At 38.9% G+C, this 15,146-nt stretch overlaps 1 protein-coding gene across 16 annotated transcripts in view; it reads right to left on the bottom strand.

Annotated features, from left to right (window-relative positions):
* The window catches only part of nrxn2b (neurexin 2b), a 599,225-nt gene that overhangs the window by 240,594 nt on the left and 343,485 nt on the right, over positions 1-15,146 (bottom strand). The window lies entirely within an intron of this gene.

Below are 15,146 nucleotides of genomic sequence, written 5' to 3'. Positions count from 1 at the left end.
TTTAAGGGCATTTAAATCATTCATAAGGCTGCCATTTGAGCTTCGTGAACAAGACGCTGTATCGGAATAGGGCCCCATAATCATTTTAATGCTGAAGAGCTTTGAGCATTCAGTGCCAAAGCCCCATTTCAGTACAGAATCTTCTTTATGTAGCTCATACGCCAGCCAAATAAATGATTTAAATGTCCTTGAATTAAAGTGTCCATCAAATTTACATTCATAACACTCTTGTGAAGCATTCTATGTCACTTATACAGTAAGTACAAAGTGCTGTTAATAAAAAATAGGCTTTAGATGTGAATAAAAAAAAAATACAGTAAAGGCGTTTCAGTACGCTAATGTAATGATGAGTGGCTTTTGTATCCTCTATGTAAACATGCATAAGGCTACCTAAAACCTCTGATATTAACATATATGTAGCTTTTATAAATTCATAAGCATTGCTTTATATATATATATTCACTCCAAAATGAAACTCTCTAAGGTGATTTAAATAATCTAAGGTTATTAATTAATATTAATAACCAAGGCCCAGGAAGTACAATAGGATATTTATAGGAGGAATAATAGAAAAATAGACAGAAGCTATTCAAAGCTGTTTGTCACATGTGCTCTAAACCATAACCATCCGCTTGATCATAGCGTTAAGGCGAACGTTCCAAGATTAAACCTGTCACTGTGAACAGCTTGATATATCACCTTATGCTGTTGAAGTTTCTCAGCCTAGTGACAGAAAACAGGCGTTTCAAATCCGTCGTCCTTCCATCACCCTTCCAGCTTCGATCACACGGGACATTTTTATCGACTGTCCCGCGCAATAAACATTTATGATTGACAAACGACCTGGGAGGGAACTTCCTGCCAATCTCTTCCATGCGTTCTCATTCCAGCTAAAATGAAACTTTATTTTTATTTTTTTGCTTTTAAATTGCTGAACAATTCTCAAATAAAAGGAAGGGGGGGGGTCGTCATGCTGTATTGTTTTGACAAAAGAGATGAGTAACTTTTGTTGAACTTGTTTGGAACTTGATCGAGATCGATCCCTGACCTCTGCATCATAACGGAGATGTGCGAAAAACTTTCTTTTTTTTTTTTTTTTTTTGGCTCATATATTTTTTAGACATGAATCGATCAGGTCAAGATGAGATATAATAGAGAAAAAGGAAATGATTGCTGGCCCTCTGTGTGTGTGTGTGTGTGTGTGTGTATGAGAATTATCGTTTACGGGGTTTCCAGCTATGGTGCGCTCATGAGGCCATTGATTTTAGGGCATTGAAGAGAATTATTCATATAAAGTGGAAAAAGGAGAGCCCTGAAGAGCACTAATCGATTTATGATTTAGGGTTTTCTTGAGCCAGCATGCAAATGTAGTCATATCAATTTAGTATTATTTATTTATTTATTTATATATATATATATATATATATATATATATATATATATATATATATATATATATATATATATATATATATATATATATATATATTTAAAAAAAAAAACTCAGCTGGTCATGTGGTGCTTTGTCACTGATTACCACAAATTTCTACCAGCTAAAATTAAAATAAGGTTCATCAAGGTTCCGCTAGCATCTCTGAAGGAAGATGTTATACCCCTGAAGTAGTAAAATTATTTGGTTTGCCACATTTGCGGAGAAATTGTAGACCGAATGGGTGATGCAAGAAAAATTAAAACAGTCAATAATAAAGACTTGATATACAGTGCAATTTATGAGTTGAAATCAAAGTGTTCTTTCGGAGCAATTTCTCTATAACACACACCCAAACAACCACCCACTCACCCACACAACCAACCCCACACCCACACACACACACACACCAGACGGGACCTCTAATCAATAGCCATTCTACAGAATCTCACAGATCGATTCCTTGCCAATTTGCCGTATTTGTGGCGTGTGCACACCGACCCCAGAGTTGTTTAAGATCATCGATAAGCTTCTGCGTCACCGGCTGCATACGTTCCCGATACTGAAGGCTTTGGCTTAAAGTCAGTGTTCATAGAGCTACATAAAACTATCATGGTGTGATATAAGCTGACATGGAGGTTCATTCCCTCAGGCATCAGCTGAAGATAAAATATCAGGGTCACATTATTTCATTTTATTCAATATTTACTCAGTGATATTCTAATCCTCACATTTCCCAGCTTGTTAAGAAACCTGGGGTCAGAGCAGAGGGTCAGCCATGATACAGCAACCCCTGGAACAGAGACGGTGACATATGTGTGTGGAAACAAGTCCTACATGAAATAAGAGCATTTAAAGATGTATCTGTATTTTCCCATATACCTGAAATCTGGCACTTTTGAAAAGAGCTGCAGTTATTAACTATTATTGCTACCCTTTTATCACTGCAAGTTAGCGAGAGAGGGGAAAAAAGGGGCTGTTATAATTCACACATCTACCCCAATTCTATCTCTCTAGCCTTTTCTGCTGATCGCAGCTTCGTGTCCAACAATCGACTGATTGCACCGTGGTGCAGATTGATGACACACTCGCACCTTATTTTCCACAGCTGCACTGAAACAAGAGCCAGGAGAAGAGACGTGGATTTAAACTGTACACAGAGTTAGATAGCTATAGAGATATTTAAAAAAAAAACCTTTTATTTTTTTGTAAATTTATGTTTATAATCAGCTCACAATTTCTCTTCGGCAAAGATGACAATTAGATAGAAGAATATATCACCAGGGTTAATTGTGCTTCAGTTCAGCAGCATGTTATTGCACTAAAGATCCAAAGATCAAGGCCATGCTTTTGCTGGAATTGTTGCTTTTGTATGTTAAGAAAGGTGTTAAAAATGAATTAAATTGCTTGCAAACTATTCTACACACCAAGGTTTGCAGAGATGAAAATATCATGAATGATATTTATTTTGAAGGACTTCATTTTAAAAAAAGGCATCACGGCCCTGTTCTATCTTGCGTCATATTTATCCTTGAACAAGAAAGAAAGAAAGAAAAACATAATTTAGTTTTAAATGAGAATTGCTTTCCCTAAGAAGAGGTTCACCCTTTCTCTTGTAGTTCCCATGTTTTCTTTTATTGATCCTGTCATTGGTTTGTTATCTGACTGTGTTCATCTTTTCCATGTTTCTGTATTTATATCTTGCAACAAAATCTTAAACGTGTCTTACTGAGAGCTGATGTCAGTTGGAATAAGCCTTAACAACAGTTTATGAGGGTTTATGTCATTTGTCAGGAAGCGCTTCCATCCGTTTTATCTATATTTTGTTCAGTGACTGCCTAGTCCCGTCTTGTTACCCTGTTGTGTTCACCTGTTTTGTGTGTTTAGATCTGATTAGCGTTTAGCAGTTAGGAATTTATTTAAGTCCAAGCCTTGTTTCCAGAGATCTGTCTTCTATTTTATGTTTCATAGAACTTCCCAGTTTTGATACTGGTCCCAGGTCCTTGATTTAGTTTTACTGAGCTTTTCTATATTCTTGAATTCACCCAGTCTCTTGTTACAGTGGCAAAAAAATAAAAATAAAAAAAATAAATTAAAAAGCTTCTCATTGAATGAAATAAAAAAAATACATAGATAATAAAAATAATTTTAATAAACCAAATGCAGTTCTATAGCCATTTCACAACACATTTTCTAAAATTAATATTTAGTAACCTACATGTGCTACTCGAACATATCTACTCACAAACTCTCAGGACTCTAATGTGAATAAAAGGTCATTTAACAGACTCCTTATTATGTGTATCTGTGAATGGGAACACATTATGGGAAACAGTGATTGGTCCATAGGGACTCTCTTTAAAATAATACATCTGTAGACCAGGTCTAATTTCCGTTAAAAACTAGTTTTATGGACCAAAAAAAGTTCTTTTTCATTTAAATCTGTTTGTTATAAATGCATTTATTATTAATAAAAAATAAACAAACAAAAAAACAAACAAATAAATAAATTAATTAATAAATTAATAAATAAATTAATTAATAAATTAAAAAAAAAACTTTTAAAAGAGGCCCCAAGCTTACGAACATTCTGTTAGTATTTCTTATAGCTTTAACCAGTAACACACACACACACACACACACACAGACACATATAAAACTCACAGAGTATGTCTCCAGCTTTAAGACTAGGCAGTATTTACTTCAGTTGAATGGAATGAACCCTTTGGTTGGTGTTTCATGCTAATTATTTGGCATTGCTTGAATTAAAACAGAGAATGGAGAAACCCCAGACTAAGCTGCTGTTTCAGCAACAGCTAACTGGCTTAGAAATGATGGCATGACTGCTTAGGACATCCAAAGCACCTAAGCCCTGTCAAACGAATCCAGCAATTACAGTGACACTTCAGTACACAAAGCTGGAACTAATCCAAGATGGCAGGAAACACATTCGAATCACTTTGAAGTGTCTCTCTCTCTCTTTCTCTAGACACTTGAAAATGATGATGTGCGTATCTGACGCTATTGAAACGTGATCTAAAGTGCTTGTTTGAATATTTTGCCCCCAGTCTGATAAGGCGCTTACGGTCCCATCGACGCGATTGCAGTAATAGAGCGTTCCTTGATACGTGTCTTGTGTTTCTGTTGGCAATAAATGTCCAAGGCCTTTCTGATGGAAGCCATTTTCCCTCAGTAATCGCTCTAAGACTGACTCTGAGAGTCTCTCATGTTTGAAGTGGAGCCTCAAACGTATCCAACATTCCCTTAACAGGTCTCGAGAAACACTCTCTTTTGCAAATAAAACCAATCAGAAGCCCAGTAAGGCTGCGTACATGGCAAAGTGGGACTCCCTGTGCAATATCTTTGAGTTTTGCACGAGCAGTCAGGATGGCCAGATAGGGAAAAGGAGGCATGGAGATTAAGTTGCTTTGGTGAGAATATCCCAGCATGTTCCTGAATGCACTATTAGAGTTGGGGTTTTCTGTTCGGAGAATAGATATGCAACAGATATAACGCTTGGGTCGTAAAAATATAAAAAAATAATAATAAAAAAATAAACAAGTCAGCGGGTTTAGGCTTCTAGGAAACTAAGACTCTCCGTCACCCAGTTTAAACGGCAAAAATGCTGACGGGTTTTTTTTTTTTTTTTTGGCAATTCTACCACTTTTCCTTTGTCCCATATTGCCTCGCGCTTTGCAATTTTCTACCTTTTTTGTGCTGCAGTGCTCTAATAGCCATGCACATGTTAACCATTCAGACAATAAGACTAGATGAAGCCTGCATTATTAACCTGTGATTGGGTCTAAATTATGAAATAGGAAATATTTGTTTCTAATATGCTGGTGGAGAAAGGTTGATGCCAGACACACAAGAAAACAGAATATAGGCCAATGAGAAATTATATATATATATTCAAATAAGCAAGGTTGACCTGGTTGGATTTTGTTTGATTGTGAAGAAATGAGGAAAAAAACCGACCCCCCAAACTTAACACTAATTCTAAACTGTCAGAATACTTTGATGCTTGATAAAGAATCAAATCCAGAGAGAGTGTGGTGTTATGGGAAAATAAGCAACATCTTATTGTGTTGTGATGAACCAGAGTCACTATTACTACCTCTATAGTTGATCAGACTCAGATTTTCATTCTGTTTGTTGATCTTTTGGCTGCTCCCTGTGGGTGAGGGGTGGCCACAGCGGACCGACTGGTCTGCACAACAACTTGGCACAGGTTTTACCCCAGATGCCCTTCCTGATGCAACCCCCCCATTTTATCCAGGCTTGGGACTGGCACTGCATCCAGTGGCTGGAGTTTGGGCATTGGCTGGGAATCGAACCCAGGCCGTCCACATGGTAGGTGAGAAACCTACCACTGAGCCACCAATGCCCTGTTTTATTCCATTTATACCACCGCAATTTTCCAACAATTTCACTGGTTGGTTTAAGAGTGTCACGTTGTAGCTCTTATTCATTTATAGCTGCATTTAATGATGTAACAACCACAAAACAAACAAACAAACAAAAAACGCTATCTTGTCTTGTTCCATCCTGAATACTGTTTCATGTCCGAAAATTTAGCATTGGAAATGAAGACTCCTTCCAAAGATGGTAAAAGGTAAACATTTTATTTTTATGTATTTGTCATCGGAAAACTGTACATCTACTGTAGTAAGCTTTTATTCTTTTGTTAGAATTTCAGCTAGCACCAACGTCCTCGAAATTTTATAGTGTAACTCTAGTGCTTTATTTATTTATTTATTTAATACTGCATGATTTGCTCAAGCTGTCAGGAACAGCTGGACAGTTCCCTGCCAGGCCCAGAGAGGGCGCTGGCAGGTGAACCTTGGAAGCCTGCTTCTTTGTGTGTCTTTTGTTACGCCCTTCCTATTGTTCCTATCCTGACTGTGTCACCTGTATCCCATTAGCCCTAATGTCTACCCCTATAAATAGGGATCCTTGTGTTTGTGTCCTTGTCCATGATTATCTGTACCGTGGTTTCTGTTGGGGTTTTGTTTGCTAGGTTCCATGTCCAAGCTAAGGTCTAGGTTTTGTTTTTGTTTTGTTTAGTTAACCACGCCATGTCTAGTGTTACGTTTGTTTCCCTATGTCGCGTCTTAAATGTAATAAAAGCAGTGCTTCGCTGAATCCTGCGCATGGGTCTCATTACACCGTGTGCTGGTGTGCGCACACACACCATGGGCGTCTGGGGTCGAGCCCCACATAGGGCGGGGGTCCCAGATGTTACACACGCTTACTCTTCATGTTTTAATCTAGCACATGTTTAAGTTTTGCGTAACGTAAACAACGAAATCACGTTTTGTTCAGAAGCGTAATTGTTTTTGTGAAATATTATTTCTTAAATCTGACTGAACACAAATCCCTGTTTTCTTTTCACTCAATGAAATTGCCACAGTGATTTCCACCTCAATCATTTCAGCTATTAATTTTTTCTGATCCGTAATGATTTGTCTTGCGTGATCCTCTGTGATGTCGGTGTTCCTCCAATTTCCTGCTTTATTGACATAGCTGCAGATTCCTGTCACTGATACGGGAGCTCTTGAGTGAAATTGGTCATAGTGAGGCCGAAGTTGCTTCAGGATACTGTCACAGTTACGGGCATAAAAATGACAAATGAATTCGGACAGAAGGTGGAAGTCATGAAGGGGTGTTGTGGGGGATAAATCTGAACTGAATTTGTCAACGTAATATGTTACCTAGCTCTGTAGTTGCTATGTACTAACACCGATTTTAAACAATTTAATCATGTTTAAAGACAAAATGAACCCCTTTAACCTTCTCGCACATTACTGGCTGGTCAAACAACAGATTAAGTATTCAGTTTGTGTCCCTTTAAAGGGAAATACACTCTCTTTTACTGTATCTTCTCAAACCACCAGTGGTACTCCATACATCTATAATGTCCACTTGTGATTAATGTATTCCCTTTCATTGCCCCAGGACCTCCAAAATGAAGTCAGGTCCCAAGCCCATTAATAAATAATGCTTAAAAAGCATAGCTGTTTTTGATCTTTTTTTCCCCCTCTCTCCATATCACTGGTCCCTGTAGGAGGGCGGGAAGAGTACGATCGCCATTTCCCGTCCATATGCCTGAAAGCAATATAGACCAGCGAAGACGTTTCACTCTGTTCAGATTTTTAAAAGGAAATAGCAGGGATGGTTTTTACAAAGCCTACTTGACTGTTTCAAATATTCCAAGAGAGATACATGAGCTCATCTCACAGCAGGTTTAATTTAAAATGTCTGGGGAAGGAGGAGAGCGAAAAGAAAAAAGAAAGCAAAAGAAATAAAGAATCTCGCTCTCTTCTGAGCTGAACTCTGAAATATCCATTTAGGCAAGTCACAGTTCAGGCTTTGAGATGAGCACATTCATTTACACCTAAGTGCCTTTTAAGCAGCATCATTTCACTGAAAGGATTTCACCTGCCAGATTCATTACAGGCTGGAAAAAAAGGGAGGGTTCTGTCTTTTGGCTTCACAACCACTATCAGTATCCAGGATGTGATAAAAAATACAGAAACTGTCACTTGTTACCTCTTTCAACACAAGACACCGGAAAGAGAAGGTTGATGGTTTTTAAGACGTTTAAGGATTTTGTGGCTTTGCAAGTGGCGAGTGAATCTCTTACATTCTTGTGATAATAACAGAGGTGGATACTTAAGTGCAGATGTTAAAAGTTCAAATTCATATAAGGAATGTTATGCAGATTCAGAGTTCAGATATGCAGCTGTGGGTTGCCAGATCTTTCTTGAGTGTAGTGTAGCCTTGAAAATCAGGGAAAGCACTGATTGGGAAAAGGGGAAAAAAACTAGAGGAGCAAAGTGCACAGAGTACAAGTGTAAAAGAAAAAGATGCAGCTTTTTTTTTTGTCACCTATGCATTACTGCACAGTGAAATTCTTTCTTCACATATCCCAAGTTGAGGTCAGAGCACAGGGTCAGCCATGATACAGCACCCCCTGGAGCGGTGAGAGTTGAAAACCTTGCTCAAGGGCCGAAAAGAGGCAGCTTGGCAGTGCTCGGGCTTGAACCCCTTAACCACTTTAGTGCAGGGTTTTTTAGAGTGGGGATAAGTTAGAGGTTAGTTAAATGTGCAGAGAAGAAAAAGAAAAGTCTTTAGCTGAATGTCACCACTGAGGGACAGATCGAAGGGTCTGGAAAGGAACCTCATGCCGCACTACCAAGCAGTCAAAAGCTTATTGCAGGAAGGAACATAAACCTGAATCACAGTGTTGACTTTTTGTACGTGAGCACCAAGGCCTTGATGCTAGAGGAGGCCAGTGGAGTGAGACATATTCTGGTGTCATGTGGGTCCTTTAGGGCTTGTTGAAAAGGCATGCTACTACATTCATCACTTTTCTCGTGTTAGGTCAACTTGCCGGGTGCCAGCTGAAGTGTTTATATAAGTGTCATGTTAAGAACACCAAACTTAAGTAATGCTTTAAGCTAACCGTGACCTTGCTGGACATTAAGCTGGTGAGAGACTACATTTCTCAGCTCAGTTAGCTGAGTGCAGGTGGCTGTTAGAGCCCGGCTCAAGCGCAGACTCATTTTTCAAGGTGAGGAGTCCAACACAGCTGCCAGACGTTGTGTTTGGCTAGCGGATTTTGACTTGGCACAGGGAGCGGGGTATTATTCCCCTTGAACTGAATGCACATGATAGCGCACACCTCCTGAGCGGACACACGTGTGAAAGCTGAACAAACAAGACAGAGAAAGAAAGAAAAAAAAAAAAAACGGCTTGCTGGCCTCACTCATACAGTCCCTTTCACTCCAAATCTGCCGGCTTCTTTCTAACGTTGTTTTTACACGTCCTCTCTCTCCCCTATCTATCTCTGTATTTCCTCTGCGTCGCACATATTTTCAGCCATCATCTTGACTAATGGATTTCGAAAGACATTTTGAAGCTCAGGACATGATTTAGATGGAAGTCCAGACTTCCAGTTCTGCAGTGTGTGACATTTAAATAACGAGTACCTTTCCCAAATTCATCCCGCATTTGGGTGTGGAGAGAGAGAGTGAGTGTGCATGTGTGTGTGTGTATGTTTGAAGAACCCAATTTCAGCTTAACATTATGAAAATCTATTTTTGCAAGTGTTAAGAAGAGCCTGTTCTAGTCTTATTGGAAGTCTTGGAGAAGGTAGGCCATTTCTGAGAATCTATTTGCCTCACAGGCTTTTTTTTTAATTCTCTGCAGCAGCAACAGTTCTAACAGGAGTTTAAACTGCAAGGCAAATCATAGATCTATAAAAATATACTCATTTTAATACGTCATGGTTTCTGTAGTATAGCATAGCATTAGAACTTGCATTAATATGACTTGAACTCACTATATGAACAGATTCAGAATAAATAGCTGTGAGGGGATGTTTACTTTTGCATTTTTTTTGGAAGGAGTCTCCACTGGAAGCATTGGGAGTTTTCACAATGGAGAGTTTTGCAGTTCCTAAGTAACATGACAAGATTATTACTATTATTATTATTATTATTATTATTATTATTATTATTAACTTTAAAAGAGACAGGGAAAAACGAGAGATCTTCATAAATAAAAAGAAAAAAATGAAAATAAATAAAAATAAATAAATAAGTAAATAAAATATATATATATATACACAACAGGTCTTTTGTTATATATATATACACTATATTGCCAAAAGTATTCGCTCACCTGCCTTGACTCGCATATGAACTTAAGTGACATCCCATTCCTAATCCATAGGGTTCAATATGATGTCGGTCCACCCTTTGCAGCTATAACAGCTTCAACTCTTCTGGGAAGGTTGTCCACAAGGTTTAGGAGTGTGTTTATGGGAATTTTTGACCATTCTTCCAGAAGCGCATTTGTGAGGTCACACACTGATGTTGGACGAGAAGGCCTGGCTCTCAGTCTCTGCTCTAATTCATCCCAAAGGTGTTCTATCGGGTTGAGGTCAGGACTCTGTGCAGGCCAGTCAAGTTCATCCACACCAGACTCTGTCATCCATGTCTTTATGGACCTTGCTTTGTGCACTGGTGCACAGTCATGTTGGAAGAGGAAGGGGCCAGCTCCAAACTGTTCCCACAAAGTTGGGAGCATGGAATTGTCCAAAATGTCTTGGTATGCTGAAGCATTCAGAGTTCCTTTCACTGGAACTAAGGGGCCAAGCCCAGCTCCTGAAAAACAACCCCACACCATAATCCCCCCTCCACCAAACTTTACACTTGGCACAATGCAGTCAGACAAGTACCGTTCTCCTGGCAACCGCCAAACCCAGACTCGTCCATCAGATTGCCAGATGGAGAAGCGCGATTCGTCACTCCAGAGAACGCGTCTCCACTGCTCTAGAGTCCAGTGGCGGCGTGCTTTACACCACTGCATCCGACGCTTTGCATTGCACTTGGTGATGTATGGCTTGGATGCAGCTGCTTGGCCATGGAAACCCATTCCATGAAGCTCTCTGCGCACTGTTCTTGAGCTAATCTGAAGGCCACATGAAGTTTGGAGGTCTGTAGCGATTGACTCTGCAGAAAGTTGGTGACCTCTTCGCACTATGCGCCTCAGCATCCGCTGACCCCGCTCCGTCAGTTTACGTGGCCTACCACTTCGTGGCTGAGTTGCTGTCGTTCCCAAACACTTCCACGTTCTTATAATACAGCTGACAGTTGACTGTGGAATATTTAGGAGCGAGGAAATTTCACGACTGGATTTGTTGCACAGGTAGCATCCTATCACAGTTCCACGCTGGAATTCACTGAGCTCCTGAGAGCGACCCATTCTTTCACAAATGTTTGTAAAAACAGTCTGCATGCCTAGGTGCTTGATTTTATACACCTGTGGCCATGGAAGTGATTGGAACACCTGATTCTGATTATTTGGATGGGTGAGCGAATACTTTTGGCAATATAGTGTATATAAATAAATCAAGCCTAATTCATTAATATCTCTGTAAATTTGTGATTCAATGTTTGTTTAAGCCCAAACTGTTACAGAAGTTTCATAAAAATGCTGATTTTCTTAGATATTGATGCATTACAAATAATTTACATTTGGCTTGACCCACAAAACTCAAAATGAAAATACATATATACATAATGAATAAATATCTAAATATATGAATAAAAAGGCCAAGGTTTCTCATTATAAAGCACAAAATAGTCTTTTCTTATTTTTCTTATGCAGAAGCTGAAGTACTTTTATCTCATATCTATAATAATAATAAAAAAATGAAAAGAATTATATCCAGCTAGTCATATCCAAGGCTGAAATATGAAATGATATATATAAGTGAGGTCAAAAGAAAATGTTTTTACATAAAAACTGAATAAAAATGTGTGACTGCTAATGGATAGAGCTTCAGTGCTACCAGGGAGTAAACAATCATAGCAAAGCTTTTTGAAATGGACCGGATGCTATGAAAAAAAAAAAGGCAACCACAAAAAACGAATAGCTCATATCATGATTTAAATATAGGACGCTAAGTCATGAGCTAACTCTTAGTAATATCACTCCTGCCATTTGTACTTTAAACCTTATTTGTCTTTAAAATGGATTTTGGTTGACTTGCTGTCTTTTTAATATATAGACGTAATATTTCCTTAATGTCATTTAAACCTACATGAAATATATGGCGAGTCTAAAAAATATTGAATCTGTGTGTGTGTTTAAAATAAATAAGAAGCAGCAGTAGCAGTATTCATTTGTCACTTATGCGTTACAGCACAGTGAAATTCTTTTCACTGCATATCCCAGCTTTTTATAGGAAGTTGGGGTCAGAGCGTAGGGTCTACCATGATAGCACGCTCGGAGCAGAGTGAGTTAATGAAGGGCCTCGATCAAGGGCCCAAAAGTTGAAGCTTAGTTTGGCATGCTAGATCCTGTGACCTTCTAATCAGTAACTTTAACTCTTAACCCTATAAGCCACCACTGCAAATGAGTCATTTATACTTTGGAATATTCCATATACAGTGGAACCTTGGGATACGAATATAATTCGTCCTGGAGGTGAGCTCTTAATGTGAAAATTTGTATTGCGAAACAAATTTCCCCATAAGAAATAATGTAAATACAGATAATCCATTCCAGCCACCCAAAAATATGACCAATATCACCAATATGAAGTGTATGTAAACTGTATGGCTGCTTACAAAGAACTGACCCATTCCAAGCATTCCATGTCAAGGCTCCTCACAGGAAGTCGTGCCACCAAGCTTGGGCTAAAAATAGAACAGACCACCCTCGCCACCAATCTGTCAACAGAAAACGCACGAACGCTTTTGAACGCATGCTGAAGGCAACGTTGGTATTGTGGGTTGGCTCTTTTAAAAACAGCTTTTGGTTGGCTTTGCTTGGCTTTCCACTGTCGCAAACAAGTTTCTGAACAGCTTCCAGATGTAACTTTACTTGCATTCGGTCTGTTCATATGCCAAAAATGTTTCGTATGACGATGCAAATTTCTTGCAGAATTTCCAGTCTTAAGGTTAAAATTCATAAGGGAGGGCGAGGTTCCACTGTATAAAAAAATACAGTAAAGCAATGCAAGTTATTTGAATATTCAATGTCAGTCTCAGTAGATTCAGTTAGTCAGTCTACTTATGCATAAATTTACACGCTCCAAATTTTTCTGAATTATTTTCTGAATTTCCAGGATTTCCATGAATACCCTTGTTTTCTTTGGTGCGTAAAAGCTCATGGATGATTTCCACAGAAATCTGTTTGTATCCAGTTTGATAAAAGAGACCCATTGTTACCAAAGTGTTGGCAAATTGCTGTGCAATACACAGATCAGCCACATCGTCAAAACCACTGAATGAAATAAAATTGTCTCGTAACAATGGAACTGGAAACTCTGACCACCTCCTAATGACAGTGTCCTCTTTCAGCAGGGTGATGTTCCTGATACACTGCAAAAATTGTCCAGGAATTGTTTTCAGAACGTGAACATGGAGATCAAGGTTTTGTCTTGGCCTCTGAAATCCCTAGGACTCAATCCACCTGTGGGACGTGCTGGACAAACGATCCACGGAGGTCCCACCTCACAACTGCTATTAGGGTCTTGGTGCCTGACACATTGGTACAGCACATCTTCAGAGGTCTTGTGGAGTCCATGGCTCAATGGATCGCAGCCGTTTTGGTGGTGCTACACAGTATTAGGTGGTTTTAAAGTTATGACTGACTGGTGTAAGAGGAATAAAACACTCCTGAAAACTTCAGACGGCTTGATTATTTTCCAGCATGTCCCGTCAAATATTATTTCTTCCATATTACACCAGGCTTTATTATATAAACTTGAGATATCAGCCCCAGTTTGTCAATACAGTTTGTCAATTTCACACCATCATCAAAATGCCAAGTAAAATTTGACTCTTTTACGCCCTGGTGTATGACTCGAGAGACGGTTTCATATCGCATCGTTTTTTTTTCATCCTCCAGAAGGTCTTAATCAGAAGTGTGAAAACCACAGGCGTATTTTATCAGCGCTGGTAGGAGCATCGGCGTGAGACGGAAAATCTTCTGACTGACAGGAGGAACTCAGTCTGGCTGCTTCAGTGATGATATAGTCTGTCGACAACTTACATACGAATTTCAAGGCATTAACGGAGGCCTGAAAGGTTTTAACTTTGAGCACACATGGGGGATAAGAGGGATAATCTGTTTCCCAGGGAGGGTAAACTGTAATATTACTCTTTCCTCGCTGATTTTAATGTGCTGCATCATTCGTAGCTTTTGGCATTACTGCGAGACAGAAAAAGTTGTGTGCTTGAACGAAATTAGACAATTATCCAGACTTGCATTTCCCTTAAACTGCAGTTAAAAGACTGTATCTGTGTCAGCCAAAGGATGATCCAGTGAATAACGCACACACGGATCATGCCGTCTGACCTGATTAAAGCTTAATGACTAAATATTAATGAGTAGTTATTTATTTACTCATGGAGCAGTTGCTTTATAAATGTGCCAGAGTTCAAACGAGGATAAACTGAAACAGTCATTAGCTCTACTGGAATTGGATCAGTGTATCAGCAGGATGTGTATCTGGTATAAATTTTTACACATCCCCTTAGTCATAAAAATCTCATATGCAGACAGCAATAAATGAGTGATTGCTTGAGTTATCTATGTATGTTTGCGTCAAACAGAAAGATCACTGTCCTTTCACAACATGTTGTCCAACGTGGCGGTCACAGCAAAATACAATAATCACAAGCTATACAAGAAACATTCACAGGACGAAATACAGCATGTAGCAGCAATCAAACATCCCCCTAAAACATCTTTTGTGTCCAATGTGAGGCTACATCAAATTAGAAAATGTTAAATTATCAGCCAACTGCTGAGTCTGGGGATAAAAAAAATTAGGTAATTTGGCCTGTAATTTTCTCAGCGGAGGACGGAGAAAAACACAGATGTCTTTGTCTCAGGTAAAAAAAAAAAAATGGAATAAACTATAACTGCAGATTAGTGTAAAAGCAGTCTTTTACAACAACAACAAAAACAAAAACAAACACACAAAAAACACTGGAATGGACTGGACTAGAACTACTAGCTTACAACAAACTATGATTAACTTGGCTGCAAGCTTAGCATAAACTATGATTAGCTAGGCTTCAAGCTTAGCATACACCTAGCAGTGGCCTTGCTATCACTCTGAAGATGTCTTGAGTTAAGATGTCTTGAAATATCTTAAGCCTAGGGTTAGAATGCCTTGCTTTATCTAAGG

This window comes from Hemibagrus wyckioides, linkage group LG29, assembly GCF_019097595.1.
Source record: "Hemibagrus wyckioides isolate EC202008001 linkage group LG29, SWU_Hwy_1.0, whole genome shotgun sequence".
Taxonomy (NCBI): Eukaryota; Metazoa; Chordata; class Actinopteri; order Siluriformes; family Bagridae; genus Hemibagrus; species Hemibagrus wyckioides.
The sequence above is the reverse complement of the archived record's forward strand: the minus strand, read 5'-3'. Positions and strand labels throughout refer to the sequence as shown.